At 51.8% G+C, this 21,918-nt stretch overlaps 1 long non-coding RNA gene across 9 annotated transcripts in view; it reads left to right on the top strand.

The window, feature by feature from the left end:
• The window catches only part of LOC309859192, a 223,321-nt gene that overhangs the window by 159,431 nt on the left and 41,972 nt on the right, over window positions 1-21,918 (top strand). The window lies entirely within an intron of this gene.

Here is a 21,918-nt window from a genome sequence, read left to right as displayed (position 1 = left end):
ATTGGTTAAGTGGTGCTTGGTATCTTTAAACCCAATTAATTAGTGAACTGTGATCAGTTCCTCCCAGGGACTTTTAATAACCACTAGGCTTTTGTGGTTTATGTAAAATTTCATTTACTTGGATTTATGTTTATGTATAGGTTAGTTTTTCCCATTTTAGAGCCAATACTTCTTGATTCAAGAAGGAAGAAGCAAGAACAAAAGTAACAGCTCTTGAAGCTCTACCCCCTGCTATGAGCTATTACAAGTTGACTAATGTAATCTCCTCACTGCTAGGTCACATTGTTCCAATTTACCAATGAGGAAACTGATGCAAAAGGTGTGCCTGCAGGCTCTGGTGGGTTCACTGGATTAGCTACTGCAGGAACTGTCCCTTGCCCCTGGCCTGTCCCTTACTCCTTCAGGGACATTGTCCAGAATGGTTTCTCTTTGCTTCTTTCTGCTCACTGGGCTGCCCCATGACTTCTCATAGCTCCTAAATGCTGGCCCCACTTTCGTGTTCTAGGTTCTTTGCCTTGTTCTGGCATGTTGTTTCCGTGGATGGTTTTCTTGGTAATTATTACTATGATGATGAAAATAGTAAAAATAGAATCTGTAAGTGTCTTTATCCAGCCTTCACTGTGCTGGACAAAAATGCCAGGCACTCCCAGGCTTTATGCTGGCAGCCACCCAATGAGGTTTAGGATCTCCTGGTGGAATGGGGGCCTGAAATCCACAGGTTTGTCTAGGAGCAAGAAGCTAAGTCCCCTCTGTGTGTTCTTTTCATTTCAGCATGCACTTAGATAGTTAAGCTCTTGCACTAGGTTTTTGCAAGCAAGTGAACAGTGCCAAATTATTTCTCCCACAGTATTATAGCTGCATCTTCCCAGACATTATAAGTATATGGTTAAACTCATATTCATACACATCACCACTTTATCAATGACATAAGCTAATAATGAAGTATCCCAATATTAAATTACACAGCTGAAAAGCATATAAAATATTAGATGTCTGCTTACTTCATTAGTAGAAACAGTTTTGTTTTTCAACCAAAGGCTATGGAAAAGAAGGGGAAAAGTTCAGTCTTTCAACAAAAAGAATCATCATCTTTTGGTAAGTATGGTAAAAGAAATGACAAAATTTTAAGAAATTCTATGATTAGAAATTGTTTTAGCTATAATAAAACCATCACATAACAAAGCATCTGTCTTTTAAAACATTTGCTACATTGAAGTGTCTATTCTAGAATCCTGGGTAAGACACGGGTACCATTATATTAAAAATTCTTAATAGTCCCCTTTGTTGTTGTTGTTTTTTTTTCCTTCTTAAGATTTTATTTATTTATTTGTCAGAGAGAGAGAGAGAGAGCACAAGCGGACAGAGTAGCTGGCAGAGGCAGAGAGAGAAGCAGGCTCCCTGCTGATCAAGGAGCCGGATGCAGGACTCGATCCCAGGACTCTGAGATCATGACTGGAGCCGAAGGCAGTGGCTTAACTGACTGAGCCACCCTGGTGTCCCTGATTGTTTTTTTGTTTGTTTGTTTTTGTTTTTTTCAGATTTGTCCTGTCACATTCCACCCAAAGAGCAAACATTAACTGAACTCTAAGACTTTTTTGTCTGAAGAGCTCTGTGATGTATTCAAAATAGATGTGTGTGTGTGTGTGTACATACGTATACAGTTCTTTCTCAACTTACAGTGGGGTAATATCCACACAAAACTTTCATTAAGTTGAAATATTGTAAGTCAAAAATGCTCATACTACACCTAACCTCCCTACTGAGTATCATAGTCTAGTTTAGCCTACCTTAAACACGCTCAGAACACTTAACATTAGCCCCTAATTGGGCAAAGTCTTCTAATGGAGAACCTGTCTGATAAAATGTGGACTATCTCATGTAATCTATCCCCGACTCTACTGAAAGTGACAAGCAGAGTTGTTGTCATGGTATCAGCTGTTGACCCTTGTGATCGCTAGCTGACTTGGAGCTGGGGCTCCTGCCCAGCACCACAAGAGAGGCTCATACCGGATGTCCCTAGCCTGGGAAAAGTTCCAAATGCAAAATTCCAAGTATGCTTTCTACCCTGTGTGCATATTGCTTTCATCATAATATCAAGAAATTCTAAGTCAAACCATCCTGAGTTGGACACTGCTTATACGTGTACCTCTATTTGGAACAGTACATTTAAAAAAATCGAACACTTCGCAGATCTGACAAAAGCAATGCCCATCCTGATGTATTGTGTGTGGATGTGAGCAGTGTAAACATAGACGTCCAGGCAAATGTCTTCAGTGTTTGAAATGACCAAAGGGAAGCCACATTGTAGTATTCCAGTTCTATGTGAACTAAAAATATGCACTATTTTAGTAAAAAATATTTTAATATTCTGCTAAATTAATGTTAAGATAAATAACAGTATACAATGTTTTAGTATAAAACTGTGCTAGACCTGAAAACAAGTGTCATTTTGGGTATTTTAGCACCCAGTCCTTCTAAATCTCTTGTCAATAAGATTCTGGCATGGGAGGTAGAGTTGAGTCAGAACTGCCGCTCAGCAAGGCCTGACTTAGGAAAGTCAACTGAAAAGGGAAATGTGCTTCCAAGGCTGAACAGTAAGAATCTCTCCCTGAACGTTGGGGGAGATTGACAGGAACCCAGACAGGAACCCAGAAGGAGAAGTTACACTTTGTTCAAGCTGGTGCCCTGTAACTGCTTTTTGGACTCTGGTGGAAGCTTCTTTGGACATCTAGCCCATCAGGGATCCACACTGCTGATCCCTCAAACTGGGTCCTTTCTCAGTTCCCACTTCAAGTAGCTTAAGGCCGCCCCGGTTTACTGAATGCAACAGTTGTCTCAGTGACCTTGTTGCCTTGGTCTTCTCAGGTGTGGGCAGGTTTTCCTCCTCCATGACACTTGCATGAAGGCCAGGGTGGGAGTCACCAGCCCTCCCCCAAGACCTGCCGCACAGCAGGCAGCGACATAGATGCCAGCTTCTTCACCCAATTCCAGATTTCCACGAGTGAACCTGTCATCAAGACCTGGGATTTGGTGGTGAGTGGTCATCAGAAGGCCAGTCCAGTCCTGTTGTGCTCTATCTGCACCAGAACAGCATCACAGTGACTTCAAGGGCTCAGCTCTCTGGGACCTCTGGGGCCCTTGGCTCTCCTTAATAATCAGGGAGTGATCCTCTGGCATTTAGGAAGGCACGTGGCCATCCTTGAGTAAGTGCCAATTAATTACCCCGATGATAAAGGCTGACTTTGGAGAGGTCTGAGTTTTCACTCATTATTTGATGAGTTGTGTCATTAAGCATGTCCTCGGGGTATGACCCCATCCCACCTGGAAGGATCACACACCTGTCTCAGAGCACAGAATTCTGTTCTCTCAGGGCTGCTGGCTTGTCTGCTCTGCTCCTGGCTACGTCTGCAGCCTGTAGCAGGGATCCTGGTAAGCGAGAGAAGGTGCTCAATCCGTAGTGAATGACTGAGAGCCTCCTGATCTCAACGCAGGGCTCACCGCCTCTATAGGAGAAGCTAGTCAACGGGCAGGACTATGTTTTCTTCTTGCTGTGACCTCTTGTTCTCTCTTGTGAACTTCCTATCCCCAGCTTCTGGCCCATTCTTTCTCAGGGTACAAGGACTGTTGATGTATAGATAGAGACCCCTGTAGACCCGTTGTGTCCTGAGGGCAGGTCATTCCCACTTGTTTTCTCCACATATATAACTAATGCATCATAGGCATTGTGGGTGCTACTGAGCAAGAACCTCTTCTGAGCAAGAGAACCTTTTGGGGGGATGTGTTGTGGCTGAACTGTGTCCCCCCAAATTCATGTGATGAGGCCCTAGCCCGCAAGGTGATGGTTTATGGAGATGGGTTTTTGGGGAGGTGATTGGGTTTAGATGGAGTCATGAGAATGGGGCCCCAGGATGCGATTAGTGTCCTGTCTCAGGAGAGATATCAGAGAGCTTGAGCTCTCTCTCCTCGCTGCTGGTAAGACACGGCAGGAAGGTAGCCATGTGCCACCCAAAGGGAGCCCTTAGAAGAACCTATGCCTGTCAATACCTTGATCTAAGACTTGTTTCCAGAACTACAAGAAAACAAATTTCTGTTGGTTAAGCCACCCAGTTTCGAGTTGTTTGTTGTGGCAGCCTGAGCTGACGGAGACCGGGGACTCGCACTGCCCCAGCTTCCCACCGAGAAAACTGGAGGGGAATGATCATGATGCTCGTCTCCAATGACAGATGCAGGAAGGATGACGAAAGCTCCGATGTGTCTTACGTGGCCCCAAAGATCAGAACCAAGACGCAGAAGTGGAGAGAACAGACAGACATCTAAAGGAAAGAAAAGGAAATGGAGACCTGGGTGGACCGAATGGTCTCAGAGAGCAGTCACGGTCCCTTTGCTGGCAAGATCCACATAGAGGTCACACTGCACCAAGAGGGAATAGGATGGGAAGAATTCGAGCATCGCACCGAATGCTCCCCTGTAAGGTCCCTGTAGACCCAGAAGCGCATGAGCGCGTGGTTAACCATTACACACAGAAACTATAATAGCCTCTCCTTTGTAGAGCAGATTACAATGTCCAAAGCATGTTCACAAGTATTACGTCATTTGATTCATCCAACAGCCTTGTGGTGGGTGCCCAGTACTAGCTGGATGACTGAGGGAACGAGTAGACAGATGTGCCATGGCCGTGCTGTGGGCCACCGAAGAGGAAACGGTGCACAGAGTGGTTTCTTGACTTCATAATAAAGGCCAAGCCAGGATTGAACCCAGATCTCTGCTCTACTCACCACTTGACCCAACTTCCTCCAAGCTGGCAGTGGTAACACTTTCTCTTTAGGTAGCGTTTTTCTGGTTTTGTTCGTTTTTCATCTTAGTGAACTCTTCAGCACCCAGAGCCCCTTCCATCCCCGCAACATGCTTATTCTCGTTTTGCAGGTGAGAAAACATGCTCCGAGAGTTGCGTGACTTTTGCAAGGTGTCCAGCTCCTCTGTGGTAGGGCACTGGGTTTGCATGTGGTGGGCAGCCTCCCCAAGCACCTGTGAGCCTCCCACCTTGGCAGGGCTGAGCCCGCCACTCCTGACCACAGGCAGAGTGGACGGGGGTCTTTTTTTCAGGATGTTGTCGCAGGTAAATGAACGACTCATCTGGGAAGACAGTAGGCCAACAGAAAAGTCATTCCTTCTTGTACTCACACCTGATTTCCAGCAACCTCTTGGCAGTTCCTCCTGCCAAAACCCTGCTCTGGAAAGGTAGCAGGCTTGCAGACACCTCACCCGAAGGTCCTCAGCTCTGTCTGCATGCTGTAGTCACCTAGGAGCTTGCAAAAACTGCTGGTATCCAATTTCTGCAAACCCACCCTGCCCCATGCCTTCTAAACCAGGCTTTAACAGGTCTGGTGAGGGATCTGGCTTCAGTATTTTTAAAAGTGTCTTCCAGTAGTTGAGAATCACTGAATTAGTGTTGCTGCGGGGCACACTTGGGCGTGCACTTTCCCTGGGGATTGTGATGAGACATGAAGTCTGGTGTCTGCCTAGCCTGGTGCTGGTGGCTGCTTTTAGGCATGACTTCGTGTCTCCTTCCCTCTGACTCTCCTGCTTTGAGGTCGTGCTCTAGTGGCATACCGTGTGAAGTCACGCAACTCTTGTCTCTACTAGCTCTGTGACCTGGGGCCTGCCACCTTCTCTCTGTGTCTCTGCCTCTCTCCTCCTCTGTGAAATGATGATGCTGACTTCCTCATGAGGCTGTGAGCATTCACTCTGGGGACCACAACTGGTCCATATGATCAGTTGTTGTCATTGTGGTAGCCACAAGTTGTCTGTGTCAGTATATAATGTTGCTGTTTGCTTCAGGGCACAGCTAGCCACTTTGTCTGTGTGTAAGCCTCGCATCCCATAGCCCTATCTGTATCTATTAGGGGATTATAAGGTGTATTCGTCTCTAATCGGATGTATCCGTTCCACAAATGATTATTGATGTGCCGGGGAATGGACAAGAGAGGAGCAGTCTCTGCTCCTTGGGGAATTTTGTCTTTGAAGGGGACAGATGATAAGCTAAGGTTATAAGAATGTGCAGGGGATGCTGTGGCGAGGCAGGCCGGGATGCTGAGGAGTGCGTGTAACAAATCAAATGGTCCTCATTCATGTCTGCTTGTGGTGGGGAGGCTGCTCCTGCCGGAGCTAATGACTTCTCCATTATTTCTTTATTTTGCACCTCCGATGTCCTTGGACTTGGTGTGATTGCTTACCTCTCCACCCTCCCGATTCATCTACAATCGCCTTGGGCTTAGGAAAAGCATTTTGTTCATTTTTATCTCCTCAGGGTCCTCCCTCCTGCCCTCCCTCCCTCTCTCCCATCCTGCCTTCCCTTGGTTGAATTCAGTTCAGGCAACACACCCTGAGAACCTGTGCAAAATCTGGAGCCACACAGATGAAAAGACCTTTACCTTCTTGTGGGAAAGGCGGATATACAAGTGCATGTAGGTCTGGACCATCACGGCTGCTCTGAAGAAGCGGGCCCTTGACCGTGCGTGGGGTGGAAGCGTGCATATGTCTGTCAGCCTGATGCACAGTAGGTCCTGATCCACAGCAGCTGGACCGACGAACCATCTCCTCCCTGGGGATCGTCCTGTACTCTGAGGAGAAGGTTGGCTAACGTTGGGAAGCCCCGAGCGCTGTGTCGAGTCCTGTGCTGGTGCCGAAGCTGCCCTGCCTCACAGGAGCTGCCGGCAAAGGGCACTGTTTTGTGACACCCTCAGCTTCTCGTCACTGCAAGAAGCTGACTAATTGTGAGCAGGGAAGTGAGGGCCTCGAAATGCCCCCGTCTGCACATCTGGCTTCCTTGTCCCAGCTAGTACTCATTTCTGATAACTTCTTTGGCTTCTGAGAGGCAGCCTGGCCGTGCCTGGCCACAGGCCGTGCTCATGATAAGCTGAACCCAGAGCACAGACTGGGGTTAGGGCGGTGGGGATGTGGTGGGTGGGAAGGACGGACTCTTAGCCCGTTTCAAAGTTATCAGAAGCCTTTGAGCCTCGTTAGGTGTGTCTGTCACCACCTTTGCTTTCTCTGCTTGCATTGGAAGTGACATTCTGGATGGACTGAACCTGGCTAAGCAAAGGGAACATGGACAGGGAAGCTGATGATACACGTACCTTGGTTATTTCTAGAGTGCTCTGTGCTTTCCAGAGTGTTTTCCCTGAACCCTTCTTCATCTGGACTCTCAGAACACTGAGAGAGCTCTTAGCATGTCAGCGGCTGGGTCTCAGAGAAAGATCTCAGGCTTTAGAAACGTTCTAAGCCACTAGTGGAAATCAACACCTTACTAGAAGTTTAACCTTGTCAAGTTTAATCTACTGCTTTGAGCCCTGGTTTTCTCATCCAACAAAGTAAAAAAAAAAAAAAAAGAAAGAGAGAGAGAGAGAGAGAAGAAAGGAAAGTTGGGACTCTTTCATTCCAGTAACTCTAGATGCTATAACAAATAAACCTCATTATTTTAGTAGCTCAGCACAAAAGTGCCCATGTTTTCCTCACGGACTGGCCCCTGAGGGATGTTCCTGGTCCACAGGTAGACCTTCTGCAGTGATTGGAAGACTCAAATGTGTTCTGTGTTCTTAGTCTGCCATCCCTTCCGTGACCTTGAAATCTAACCCAGCTGGCGAAGGAAGGAAGGGAAGGTCACCCACTTCCTAAACACCAGGTTAATGGATTGTTCTTTATGTTTTTCTTCACAGGCTACTTTGTAAACTCCTATGTTGGTAGCATGTGTGACATTTGGGGGATGAGATGAGGGAGAGGTCAGGCTCTTTCTGTGTCTGTCATAGTACTTTGCCAAAAACTGGCGATGGTTCGACAAGTTTGTGGTGGTTCCTTACGGGGCTTTGTGGCTACTTGCTTTTCCTTTCTAGCTGTTTCTACTGAGAACTCAGCAGCATGTACAAGAGGGTGTGTTCAATATGTGGAAAGGGGTTTTTTGGAAGAGTGTAGTCAAGCATGGTGACCGTTTCCTGAGAAAGGAAAGGGACATTTTCTTTGGAAGTTTCCTAAATAAGAAGAGCTCGCCAGGTGCTCACAGGGTGCCAGGAGGCAAGTGCTTACCTGTCCTGGCTCACTGAGTCCGCTCAACAACCCAAGGCAGGTACTGGGATGATCCCCGCTCTCTAGAAGAGCATCGTGAGGTCCAATGGCCACACTGTGCTGTCACCTGGTGGCAGGGAGCCTGGAGATGAGGGGGGCTTAGAGGGGAGCATAGGCCCTCCCTACTCGGCCCTGCTCCTGACCTCACCACTGGGTGGGTGAAGAGGGGGCATGGCAGACTCTGTGGTGGTATCCCAGATACAGATAGGAGCAAGTCCCTGTCCCTGGCCCCAAGGAACTGGTGGTTTGGTGGGAACAGAGGTGTTGGTGATGGGATGGATCATGAAAGCAAGAATAGTGGAATCTCATTAGCTGCCCTAGTTCTGTTGTATAAAGGGTTAGTGAATGCTGAATCATGGCCCCAGGGGGAAAGAGAGGGTCAGGGCCCCGGGGCCTCTAGCCACAACATTTTCATTGGCCAATCAATACATGACCTTGTTTTCCGTGTATTTCTGTTCAAAGGCACCTTCTTTAATGGGGATTGTTGGTGCGTTGGCACTGGACGACTGGCCCACAGCGCTGTATCTCGTGGTCTGAACGAAGTTTATCTCACACAAGAAGGCACCTCACAGCCTCTGTGCTCAGGAACAGCATGCAGCACTCGGGCACTGGGTTGAGAGGCTTTTTGAATAGCAAAACCACCAAGGAAGGATGAGAATATGGCATTGCCGAGACCTCAAAAGGGATATTCCTTTACAGTGCGAGAGCCGAGCAGGAGCCGGGTATCGCCTTGTCTGGCCTCAGCTGGGAACACGAGAGCTGGACAGTTCACATTGTTTTGCTGCTCTGGGAATATCTGGAAGTAACTGCGAAAGGGCCACGTATTGGGGGTTCCGGGTAAATTTTAGCGAGGAGGCAAATGTACGATACAGAATCCCGACCATAGTGGTCAAGTGTGAGCCATACATCCCTGTGGCGCTGCCAATCCACAGAGGTTTCTAGAGCAGGTGGAGCCTTAGACCAGGGTCTGAAGACCGTCTGTGCACAGCGAGCAAATATTTAGGGCTGCACGGCCCATGCGGTCTCCACGGCAGCTACCTGGGCCATTGTAACGCAAGCAGCCATACACACAGTACAGAGCAACTGCCCGTGGCTGAGCTCCTGGGAAGCTTTATTTTTTCACTCTGAAATTCGAACTTCAGATAATCATGATGTGTCACAAAATGCTATTCTTCTTTTGATTTTTTTCCCCCACTAAAAAAATCTGCAAACCACTCTAATTTCATAGGCCCAACACACACAGGTGATGGTCAGATTTGGCCTGAATGCCATGGTCTGCCCTTTGCCGTCTTAGATGCGACTAGGTAGGAATGCTTATTATTTATGAAAAACATGATATAAGTCAGAGAAAGACAAAGGATAAAGTTTAAAAGTTTATCTAAAATCCCAAAACCCAGGGATTTCCACACACAGCACATAATTGCCCCCCACAGGCACGCATGGCCACACACATCCGTTTGTGTGGTTCTGTAATTAATTTACCCCAGGAGAGTATGTGGTGGACGTCTCTCTATGCCTGTAAGCACGGCTCGCCATCATTCGTGTAAAGGCTCACAGTCGTCTTCCAGAGCTGGATCACGATTTCAGTTAACTTGTCCTTTGCTGGCGTCTTTCAGATCGTGTTCAGTTGTATCTGCTTGTTTGCTGAGATAGAGGATACAGAATGAATTCCACATCCTCATCGTACAGCTGCTGTCGTACGGGAGACAGAGATGAGTCCTGCCGTTCGCTGGCCTCAGCACACTTGAATTCAACAGGCCGCACAGGTGACACAGAGCAGCTATCCCGGCACAGACAGGGTGGTTTCCAGAAACAGCTCGAGTGCTCTGGGGTCTTGAAGTACAAAGGGTCTCACTTCTTGGTCCCGGTGAAGCCATCAGGCTCCTGCCTCTCCTGGGTTGGCAGCTCCCTTTTTCTTGGGTTTGAGAGCCTCAGAGAATGTCAGAAAGGAGGCCTCACAGATCTTCTGGTCAGCACCCCACTGCTTATAGGTGGAAAAACAGATTGAGACAGGTCGAGGGAATTATGCAGAGTCAGAAACGAACTTACTGGACGTCAGATCTGGGTGTCCCTGGCCCGAGTTAAGGCCTCTTGGGCCCCTTTTCAAGCTTCCAGAGTGCTGTTTTCCCAAACATTGTGGATGATCCTTCCTGGGCCAGAGAGACCTTCTTAGTGGTCTGGGGTTGGTGATGGAGGTTGGTAGGAGAGGTCGTGGGTGGGACCCCAAAACTCCAGCCGTCCAGTTCGTGATACAGAAAGAATGTGTTAGCTGCACCTCCTTCCCCTGTCAGCACGAGTGAATAAAACCCAGACACCAGCCCCCTCATTTGTGTTGGCAGCCATCCTCCGCCTGCTGTCACCCACCAGACAGGACCTGGGTCGCGAGCGTTCTTATTTCTCCCTGTCGGGGATGATGCCGCACCTGACCAAGGTGCAGGTATTACAGATGAGTACGTAGATTATTTTTCAGTGATTTTCAGAATCCCGTTGTGCTTATGCACAGAGATGTTGGCCGTAGTAGCATTTATACCAGCGAAAAATCAGAAATGGCTTTAAAGTTGCGTAATATGGGAGCGGCTGAAGGGATGGTAACAGCCGCAGAGAACTTGTGGTCCCGCCACTGAAGCATCACAGGGATGGTTAGGAAGGGCCACCTTCTGGGAAGGAAGGGCAGGATGAACATCGTTTACATGGCACAATGATATGATAAGGAAAGACAAAAGTGCCATAAACATTTAGGTCAGGTGACCCATGGATCCCCCGTGGGTCATATCACGATCAGCCACTGTATGCCAGGCACCTGGCTGGGGTTGGGCAGAGCTCTCTAAGCTCTGCTCCGCAGCCATCTGTCCATGCTTCTGTCTGCACCATTAGGCTCCCTGAAGCCCCCGGCAGCGCCCGGCAGCCCGGCTCCAAGCGGACCCTCTGCAGGATGCCGCGGCAGGGCGTGTTCACCGCTCTGTAATGGTGCGATTGGCACCATGGGTGATGGTGGGCTCACTGCTCTGTGCGATGATGACTTCACCACTCCCTGGAAGCATGGTCCACGTGTTCGCTGTTCTGAGAGGTCACAGAGGGAAAGGAGTCCTGGAGAAATGCCTGGGGTAAGAGGCCAAAAGATTCCAGGTGGAAAACTCCGATGCAGGTGCCAACAGCAGTGCAATCAGGCTAAATCGGGGTGTCTGCTTCGGGGAACCTGAGTTCGTCTTCCACCGGGCCTCTGTCCAGCCTGCTGAGCAGAAGCCCCCCTTCCTACCTCCTCGCCCTGTGGGCTACGATGAGTGTGTTAGTTACCCCGGACATTACGCATCCGCTGGGCGAGGAGTTGGTGGTGCTGTCTGCTGTTCAGCCTCTCGCCTCCACTCCTCCGCCCCTGAACATTCTCTGGCTGTGACCGCACAGAGGGCAGGGCTGGCCAGGGGAAGCAGAGCTGGCGGGCCCCAGAGAAGCTCTCCTAGCTCTCTGACGGTCCGAGTGTGATTCATAATGATTGTAGCAGATGAGGCATGAGGCCCATGGCTCAGACTGCAGCTGATGGAGGTCTTTTCCCAAGGAAGCGTGCCCAGCCTCCCAAAGGACAACTCCCCCCACCTCCCGCCCGGCCGTCTTGCTGGCCTGGGCCGCTCCATTCCCAGCAGTGCCGTCAGTGATGAGCCGCGCGTTACCGTGGGGAAGTGGTTCCTGTCCGCCTGCCAGCGTCAGAGCCTGCTGCAGCTGCCTCCGTGACTGGAGAGCCCCGAAAATGGGGATGACAGCGAGCTCTGGGGTGCATTTTTATGCTCATTATTTGTATCTGTAAAATAATGAAAAGATGTGAAAAAGATTGTAATTGCCTCAATTTGAAAAATTAAGAATCCAAGGAAGGAAGAGTGGGCCACACCACTGTGAAACGCATCGCACCTCTTCCTGAGATAATCCCTAGTATCAGTTTGGTCATTTACGCAAACCCAGTGGTGCTCTGTTCAGCCTCTCAGGAAGGAATAAAAGAGCCCTGAATTGTAGGTTTGCTGACTTTGGTGGTGAAGTTCCACCATGGCCAATTTCAGGTTACGAAAGGTTTAAAATCCAGTTTGCATGATTCTTGAATCTTTAACCATTGGGTTCTCTAAACCCGTACATGGTTGCAAGTGATCACTTTCATTTAGGGGGGAGGGCGGGGGAGGAAATTGGAAACCTGTTACGTGTAGTGGTCTGCATGTCGTTTTCATTTCCTGTGCCGCATACCTCTTCCCCAGCCTGCACATGCAGATTCACTTAGCTCATTTCCCTTGCATAGTGGGGTTTCCGTGAAGGTGCACTGCGCTGCTTCTGGAAGGTTCTTGCAGATTCATTCCACCAGAAGAGGAGAGCGTGACGACAGTTCTTAGTTCAGGAAGGCTGGCCCCTGCACCACTGTCCACATCTTGGAGACTTCTGGCCTCTTCTAAACATATTATTCTAATAGTCTGCAGGCTAACCGCCTCTGGTGGTCACACTTCCCCTCACTCTCCCTCATCTTCAGGGTCCATTGAATAATCTCATTTTTCTTCTAGGGAGCCTCTCCTGCTGTTCCTCTCTTCCTCATGCCTGCTCTCCAAGACTGGGTAATGTGCCTTTTCCCGGTCCCTTACAACGCAGGGCTCTCCTCTGCGATGCTGGTGGTACTGATTATTTATTGTATGATGTGTGCAGGTTTCCTGTAGAGGAGCAGAGATGCTGTCCCAGGCAGAAGAGCCTCCCTTATCTCTGGGGCAAGTCCAATGAGATGTTTACTTTACCTGGCTGGAGGGACTTTGAGGATGGAATTAAGGTGACTCATCGGTGGGCCTCTGTGGAGATTATTCTGGACGATGCAGAGAACTTCTTTGGGATCAAAGAGATCCCCTAAAGAGGGATCCGAGAGACTTCCAGTGTGAGGAGGGTTTGGCGTATTGCTGGTTCCCATATGTGGGGGCCCAGGTGCGAGGTCGGGCGGCAGAAGTGTGGCCCCGCTGACTGCCCGCAAGGAAATGGGCCCTCAGTCCTAAACCGCAGAGAACCAAATTCACCCAAGGACATGGATGAGTGAGCTTGGAAGAGGGTCCTCCGCATAGCTGCCCCTCCCCCCACCCAGTTAGAGCCAGCTCCTTGAATCTAGCCCACAAAAGCTGGGACCGAGAACCTAGCTGAGCCAACTCGCACGCCTGACGAGGAGACTGAGACAGTCAGTGCGTGCGCGTTGTTTGAAGCCACTGTGTCTATTTGTCCCTGTAGCTGTAGAAAGCTCATGCAGGTTCCAGGCCCTTCTCTTCTGACTTCCCGAGTGTGAGCTCCTCCCCAGGAGACCCTCAAGTCCCTGGTGTGTGTCTTCCTCCAGGCCCAGCCCTGCTCCCCTGGGCTCCGTGGAGGCAGGCGATTCCATCGTCTGACAAACCCTTCGCCTCTCCCCCTCCAAGAGTTGCTACTTGGTGGCTTTTCCACCACTATGTAGAGTTCAGCTCCCAAAGTCAGACCCCCGATGCTGCTCTCTGAACCTCCTAGGGGGTCTCCCCAGCTCCAGACCTGCTGCCTCTGCCTGCCCAATCTCCAGAATGCTGTCTGATCTGCCTTCTAGAGCATGGCTTTGCCCCAGTGACAGCCCTCCCTGGGGGTCCCTTTCCCCTGAGTCAAACACAGACCCCTTGGCTGGGGATTCACAGGCCTCTGCAGCCCGCTCCCCCAGGACTCCCTCTGTGCGCCTGCCTCCTCCTCTTGCCCCCGGCATGCCCCAGCTGTCCCATACTGCAGGGCCGGGCTCGTGGGCCCGCGCACCCCTGCAGCCTCAGCAGGACCCCTAGAGGCCCTGCCCCAGAGCTGTGTGGTGCACAGGCCAGACCCCCACTGGACCGTATATGCTGTTTTCGGGCCTTTCTCCCTGCTGCTCCTGCAGTGCCACGAACACGCCATCTATCACCTGTGCTCACCACCCAGTCGCAGGATGTCCTGGGTGAAGAGGAAGGGCAGTAGGACGCCGAGGGCCTGCCCGCCGTATTGGGCACAGTGCCTGCAGTCGATCATTACAAAGCCTCTTCCGGGAGTATTCCGCGGACTCGTTTGGCACTGTTTTATAAGGGTTGTCTCCAAGGTCATCAACCGTCTCCGAGGTGTTTTAACACATCCTTTTGGTAATAGCACCCATGTTTGCAGGAGCCACTTACAGTGCATCTGGAGGTGGCCCAAACATTGGTGAAAAGTATTTTACAATTTATAGCGCAGTATCGCTGTCACTAATTTTGTAATAGTGAAGACATGTTGGCCATGCATGATCATCACAGACGAGGCTATTTGATAGTTACAACAATGCTGAGTTGTTCACATTGTATGGATGAAGAAACAGGCACACAGAGACAAAGTGATTTACCCTAGGTCACACAGCTGGTTAGGAGTCGAGCCCTATTTCCCAGTGAAGCAGATACTCTAGAGCCTACAGCGTCACGACCCCTGAGCAGCCACCATTTTGTTCCACCCACCAGAAGGAGAACAGCCCTTTTTTCCTGGGTGGACATCGTAGCATGATTGCTGGGGTTCGCTGATTTTTACGATTTTTAACAAGTCATGTGTACAGTAGGCCTTTACCATTTTAAAGGCTTTCCTCCCCATTCTCACACTGAATAATCACAGGGATGTGAGCCTGGTGGCCGTGGCAAGAGTGATGTCCCAAGTGGAATGATGAGGTGTGAAGCCGTGAGCTCATGGGACCCCACCAAAGCCCCAGGGTGCAGATTCCCCAGGACTCCTCACCCTCAGTCCAGTGTCCCTTCTTGCACAAAGAGGGCCCCACAGCAGACGGACAGGCGTCCTAGGCCCCTTGAGGTCCTTGAACAGGCCCGGATTGGAAGTGACATTTTAGAATTTCATTTTGGACCGTTAGAGTTTCCGTTTGTGAGTTCTTCTCCTCTGTCAGCATAGGGAGGCTCCTTTTTCTCTTTCATTCCTTCCTTCCTTTCTTTCTCTTTCTTTCTCTTTCTTTCTTTCTCTCTTCTCTTTTTCCCCAAGCTGGGGAAACATGGAGTAGGAAGGGAAAGAAATTTAAAAAAACAAAAAACAAAAAACAAAACCTTTTCCTTATCCCATCCTAGGGAAGCTTGCCAAAGAGTGCGTCCTGTCAGCTGCTGGCTGGTCGCCCATCCCCATCCTCAAAAGCCACGTCCACACAGAACGTTCTGGAGAGCCAGAGCCAGCACACAACCCGGGGGCCTCCCTAGCAGCTCCGGGCATTGACTGCAGGCAGCCGACCCCTCCTTGGAATGTGCCTTCAAAAACAGCATCTCCTTGGCTCCAGAACACCCTTGTGCTGGGAAGCAGCATATTTCCTATTCCCAGTTCGAACCCCACCCCCCACCATTACTTATAATAACTACACAGGAAGTTCCTTTCCCTCCAGTAAAGATGGTCATCACGTTTTTTCAGACTGGATGTTGACGTTCTGTTCAGTCCCCAAGGGCCTTGAAACAGGCGCATGAATCACACTCTAGAGGAGGTGAGAGATCAAGCTCTATCTAGACTAGAGGAGACTAAAGTTCAAGTACAGGGCTGGCCCATGGACAGGCTGTGTAGCCACAGGCAAGTTGCTTAACCTCTCTGAGGCTCCTTCAGTTCCTTGTCTGCAAAAGTGGAGCAGTGGACGTCAGGTAGACGTGGTCCTAGCAAGGCTGTGGAGACCCAAGGAAGGCATGTTCCTTGCGTGGGTGCATGGACACAGTAGGTCCTGGGGTAGCTGCCTTCCTCGTGGTACCCCCTTTTAGGTGGGTGGCTTGGCAGGAAGTGCAGTGGAGATTGGCATGAAGAGGTTGTCAGAAAAAAATGAGAGGCAATGTGCATAAGCCATTTCCCATCACAAAGGATCAGAGAAAGGACTTAATGATCTTAACAGTTTTGCTCTAAGGTACTGGGGCCACAGGCAAGCTCAGGAACTCGACTCCCGTCTTTATAAGGGTGCCTCCTGCTAGGCTGGGGCGTCTGGTGGTGGGCAGCACCCCCAGGCGGGATTCTTGCTCCGATGCGACCGCAGCATGGGGGTAGGGGACGTGGGCTCTGGGATCCAAATGTCTGCTGACACAGCTGGGTGCCACAGCTCCCTAGTTCTGGGACTTTGGACACTTCAACTTCTCTCAATTCTCTGTGCCTTATTTTTCTCACCTGAAAAAGATAAGCGATAAAAATACCCGCTGCCTCCGACGACAGAGAGACAGAGCTGTGCGCTGAGCACTCGGAGCCCAGAAGCTGAGCTCGTCCTGTGAGGAGTGAACACGGCCGGCTGCTGTGATCACAGACCCGCCCCTCGCTCGCCGTCACGTGCTTGTGATGAGTGTGTGCGGCGTTCCTTCATCCGTCTTGGGGACAAGGGGTTCAGAGTGTGATCTGTGGAGAAGCTGCAGCAGAGGCTCCTGGGGCATTCATGAAGAACACCAGCTCCTGAGCCCCAGCCCAGAACCACTGACTCTGGGGCTGAACACGAGCTTCAATCCCTAGTAGGCCTTTTCTCTCTGGCCTCCAGCCAGCAGAGACAGCAGAGCTGCGGACCCTGTACAGAGGGGGTTTATTGCTGCGTGTTCTCCTTATCCCCAGTAAAACAAGGACATTTTGGGGTGGGGAGCAGGGGAGGACAATTAGCATGGAGACTTTGCTCGACCTTTATCCTGGGTTTATGGAGCTTGGAAGATTGCCTTCCTTTCTGTGGGACTGCGTAACTCACACACTCTTTCCCCCAAATAGGGCTGCCAGTTTGTTCCAGCTATTTTAACTAACTCCTTGCTATTTGCCCTCATTCTGTATCGAGGAAAGAAGAGAGTTTGGGGGAGGGGGCACCTGGGTGGCTCAGTTGGTTAAGCAGCTGCCTTCCACTCAAGTCATGATCCCAGGGTTCTGGGATCAAGCTCCACGTCGGGCTCCCTACTTAGCAGGAAGCCTGCTTCTCCCTCTCCCTGCTGCCCCAAGCTTGTGCTCTCTCTACCTCCCTCTTTCTCTCAAGAAAAAAAAAAAAGAGTTTGCTCACCAAACCTGGTTACTCCTCAGCCTCTGTTCCCGGGCATCGTCGGTGCTCTGGGACCCAGCTGCAGCATCAGGCCGGCAGCTCTCGCGTTACAGACTATCCGTGACGTAGTGTAGGTCTCCTCCCTTTAGCGCACTGGTAAATGGATTGCACCCATGGCCCATATCTTTCCCCATGCCCTGTATCTCGGATGCTGGGCTCGATTCTCTGACTCACGTTTGCCCAACACAAGCAGATTCAGATACACCGCAAAGAGAGCTCTGAAGAAGCGTCTCCATTTACACTGTGGGTCCTCCGTCCTAGCCAAGAGAACATTTCTGGGTGAGCCTGGAGGAGGAGAGACACCCAGAACATAGCCAAGGCTCTATTCAATTCTCGTGGAGACCAGCCAACTCCCAGACCCTTGAGTGAGCCCCACAGAGGTCACAAGAGCCACCTGACTGGCCACCCAGACACATGGACACTTAGTGTCTATGCCATGGAGCTTTCATTGTTACACAGCATTTTCTTCCCTTGGTGGTAGATATGATGGGAGCATCAATAATAACTAATAGATGACTTGAACTCTGCCGAGGGCAGGGTTGCCATAGCACTGCTTGCATTCCCCGGTCCTTCTCATCCTTGTGGACTATTTGTGCAATCTGATAGGAGAAAACCATTAGAAAAGCCCTCTGTGCACCTCCAGCTTGCGGCTGGCCCCCTCTCTATTCAGAATCTCTCCGATCGGCTGGGATCCATACCCTCCCCCCTTCGTTTGGTTTCCTATAGGAGCCATGGTGCCCTTGCTGGACATGTGTGGAGGGAGTGAGGCGGTGAATCAGAGAGCAGGAGAGACAATATGAATGTGTGCATGTGTGTGTGTTGGGAGTGGAGTAGCTCAGGTCCTAGTTTTATGTAGGAAAGTGTGAGATCAGTAAGGCTCTTTTGATCCAGTGAGCATTTTGGGTCCCAACCCCCAGAGCAAGCCTGTTCTCTTCCGCAGAAGGAAAATGATTGGACACAAATAATATCATTTAAGAAGGTACCGTGGGTGCTGAGGGTCTAGCAGCCCCCCATTTGGGGCACTTGCTCTACACTTGGCCCCTTCGGCCGTTCTCGTTTGTTTCTCACCCAGAGGCCGCAGGGAGAAATTGCCCTCTCCACCTTGAAGACAAAGAAACAGCTCAGAGACATCAGATGGATTCCCACAGCCACACAGCGAGGAAGGTAGCAGCACAAATGTTGATGTCCAGGGCCTCCTGACAGCAAAGAGCCTCTTGTCCACCCCATCATGCCCTGCGGGGATCTTAGCAGGCTCCGGGCCTGAGCCCGTCATTGTGTCCATGAGGAAGTCCATCCCCAAGAGCAGAGGCCTGATTTGCCCCGGCCACGCACCGTGAGCAGGTTATCTGACACCCTTCTGGGCCCTGCGGTGTGTCTGGAGGAGATCTCATGGGTCAGTGGCATCACTGAAATGCCCTGATAGGTTCCCAGCGAAGGCATTAGCACTTTCCAGGTGTGCACCTCAGCTCCTGGAAACAGGCACTAAGACGCCCAGCTTGCCAGAGCCTCTGGGCCCCTGCTGTTTTCACCCCACCAAGAGGCTGCGGAGGGAAGCCTCCGCTCTGAGCATCAGGGAGTGAGAGCGGGACCAGGGCCAGGGCGCGGGCTTGGGCTGGCTGGGCCGGATGAGGCGGGAGCAGCGGGCAGAAGCCCTGCTTGGCTAGCTGCCCCGGGCACCTGCTATCCTCCTATGTTTGCTCAGCGAGTTGGGAGAGGAAGCAGGATGCTTTCCGTTGGGCCCTGGGCGTTCCGGGCCTCGGGGGCCAGCTGCTGGGGCTGGCAGCTTCTCCGGGGACCTGTCTCTTGGGCTCTCTGTACCTCCCTGTCTCAGCTACCTGACAGGCAGGTGATAATCCCACCACCATCTAACGTGACCCTGGAGTAAGGCAGGAGCCCCCCCCACCCCCCGCTGATGTGCACGGAACAAACACTGGCAAGGGGCCCAGAAGCTCAGCATCGGGCCCCTTCAGGCCCTGCAGGGAGCCAGGCCCCTGCTGGCAGCATCCCAGCCCCTTCAAATGTCCGGCCTCCCACCATCCCAGCCCTTTTGCCACGTCAAGAAGTATTTGCTGCAGTTCTGGCCAGGAGAACACCTCCGGTGACACACTGGCCGCCTTTGATTGAACATTAGCAATGATTTAAATTCACCCAGAATTTCAGGGCAGCTCCCTTCCTGTCAGAACTGTGAGAGAAGTGGGTTCCGAGGCCCCTTCTTACGCGGCATTGCCGTAACCAGCACGCGGAGAGCTTTCTGGCTTGCAAAGGCTCACTGGTGTCAGTGCGTATCCAGTCCCGCACACCCTGCGATGAAGCACGGCCGCCCCCATCCTACAGGTCAGGTGTCTGAGGCCAGGAGACCGTGCGCTGCCCAGTCCTTACTGGTAGAGCGAGACTGGAAGCCAGGTCTTCCCCCTTAATGTTTAGGCTTTTCTCTATTTCCCTCTTTGGCATTTGCGTGCATCAAAAAAGCCGTGGGTTTTCACTCCAGGGAGTTTGTTCTCAAAATAAGGTCAGAGTAGAAAGAAAAGAATTAGTATTTCCCTGAGCTACTTCTTGTCTAGGCTCTGCTGTGTGGTGTCTCATCTAGTCTTCTGAGCAGGTTTTATTCACCCCCCACGGTGCACCCAAGACAGCCTGGGCACCCCGAGGTGAAAGGTCTTTCCCCAAGTTCCACAGTAAGTAGAGGCAGCTGGTGGAGGCAGGCCTCTCTGCCTCCCGAGGCTCGCTATTCCTCTCAGCGTGCTGTGTAGGCTTGCCAGGGCCGGCAGGGGGTAGGGGGTTGTGGTGAGGAAGACCCCACAGGTGGGAAGGCTAGGAGGCACCCAAAGCCGTGCACACTCTGCTGGCCCTTCCCCCACCCCCCCGCAGGGACCGTGTCCTTCCAGCCTCTGCTGGCCCCCGTCCAGATCCAGGGGTCTGTGGTGTGGAAGGACAGACCTCCGTGATCCCCCTGCTCTGTGACCCTCACTCACCTAGTGAAGGGGCATGTGATGGGCCCCTGCCTCCTCGGCCTGTGCTCCAAGGCTCTGGTCCTATCTGGCCTCTCCTGGTTTCCCTCTCTGTCTCCCTCATTCCCCAAGCTCTCCTGTGTGACCTGTTGTGACCCTTGATCACAAGCTGCTCTGCACGGTACCCCCGGTTCCATTTATGTGTGGCTGTCATCTCCAGGGAGAACGTGAGGACGCCTCCGGCAGGGACCAGACATGACCTTGTCTTTGGAACGGGCTGGAAAGTCGGGGCATTGAGATGGTGGGATCCCAGTTCCCTGCCCATGTGGCCGAGGGCAAGGTGTGCATTATCTCCGCCAGTTAAGTGACTACTTCCTTCCCCCTGATGTTCTCTTGTGGCAGTTACAATGAACCCAGGTGTCTGGGGGCTTAGACGATGCCAGCCTCTCTCACTCCATGTGGTGGTGATTCCCTGGGAGCCTGTGAGACACGGTTGGAGGAGACTTTTCCTGGGGACAGGAGTCCTTAGCTGCATCATGGGCTTTCCCGCACCTACCAACATGCTGATGTGCTTGGCTGCCAGTGACGTTGACCAAAGAGACTCTGTGTGCCAAGCACAGAGGCTTGGGGGTGAACCCATGCTCGAGGTCACAGTTGGGGACAGAGTCAGGAAGGGAGCCCAGGCCTTCTGTCTGTGGGTCCCACATGGGCACCTAACTGCTGTGCCATGGGACAAGGCTCTTCCCTGCCCTCAGCCCAAGGGACCCAGGCCTGTAGGAGCTGCCACCAAGCAGGGTCACTGAGACAGGACCCCTGTCATTCCGGCTCATGGCCGGTCCTCGGCGCTCCTGAGTGTCTGGCTCATAGTGGGTGTTGGTCCACATTCGGTGAGTGGAGAAATGAGCGAATGAGTTCTCTGAAGTGCATAGATGCCTACTGGAGTCCTGGGGGTTCCTAACAGGCACAAGGGGCTGCTCCCAGCTACCCGCCACCTGCCTCGGCCCAGCCTCCCCCACCCTCAGGTTCCTCATTGTGCGGGCGCCCTGCTGGGACCTCCTGCTGGGACCTCCTGCTGGCTCCGCAGTGCCAAGGTCAGCTCGCATTGCTCGCCGCAGCCCTCCCTCCGCTGCCTCCCCTTTCCCGCCCTCCGTCCCGCCACAGGCTCCTGCCAGACCAGCCCACATGGCCTCCTTTTGTTCTCCCATCTCCATCTCAGGCGAGCCAGCCTAGCCGGGTCCCCCAGCTTGCTTGGCACAGCCCTTGAAGCCTTGACAGCCAGTGGAGCTGGCCCGAGTACACAGGGGCTGGGGCTGCGGCTGAGGCCAGGGCAGGGCCCCGGGAGGCTCCTGCCCACCTTGCCACCTCCCTGGGCCTGGCTGTTCCGGCGCCCAGTCCTGCAGGGACAACAGTGCCTGGGTGTTTGCCTCGATCGGCATGGACCTTTATCCAGGGCTGCTGGCTGGACTGTTCCCACAGCCCCGAGCCCTTTCCCAGGCCTTTCCTGTAGTAAAGCCCAGTTCTGGTCCCCACAGAGGAGAGCGAGCATTCATGGGGAACAGCCTGGCTGGGTTCTTAGCTCTCTACGTGGGGTGGGGAGCAGAAACGCAGGCTTTGGCTACACGCGTAGCTTGAGCACCTCACTCTACCGTGGCTAGCTGTGGGGCTTACCTACTTTGTGCCTCAGTTTCTCTTCTGTATGCAGGGAGAACAGAATGTCCAGTGCATGGATGTCCAGGGAGGAGGGATGAGGTGCTGATGGTCAGCACTGTAAGCATTTGATAAGCAGTTGCTGGGATGTGTCATTGTTATTGGTGATGTTCA

The sequence above is a fragment of the Mustela nivalis genome (assembly GCF_964662115.1).
Source record: "Mustela nivalis genome assembly, chromosome: 2".
Lineage (NCBI taxonomy): Eukaryota > Metazoa > Chordata > Mammalia > Carnivora > Mustelidae > Mustela > Mustela nivalis.
Note: the sequence above shows the minus strand (reverse complement) of the source record. Positions and strands in the feature narration are given on the sequence as shown.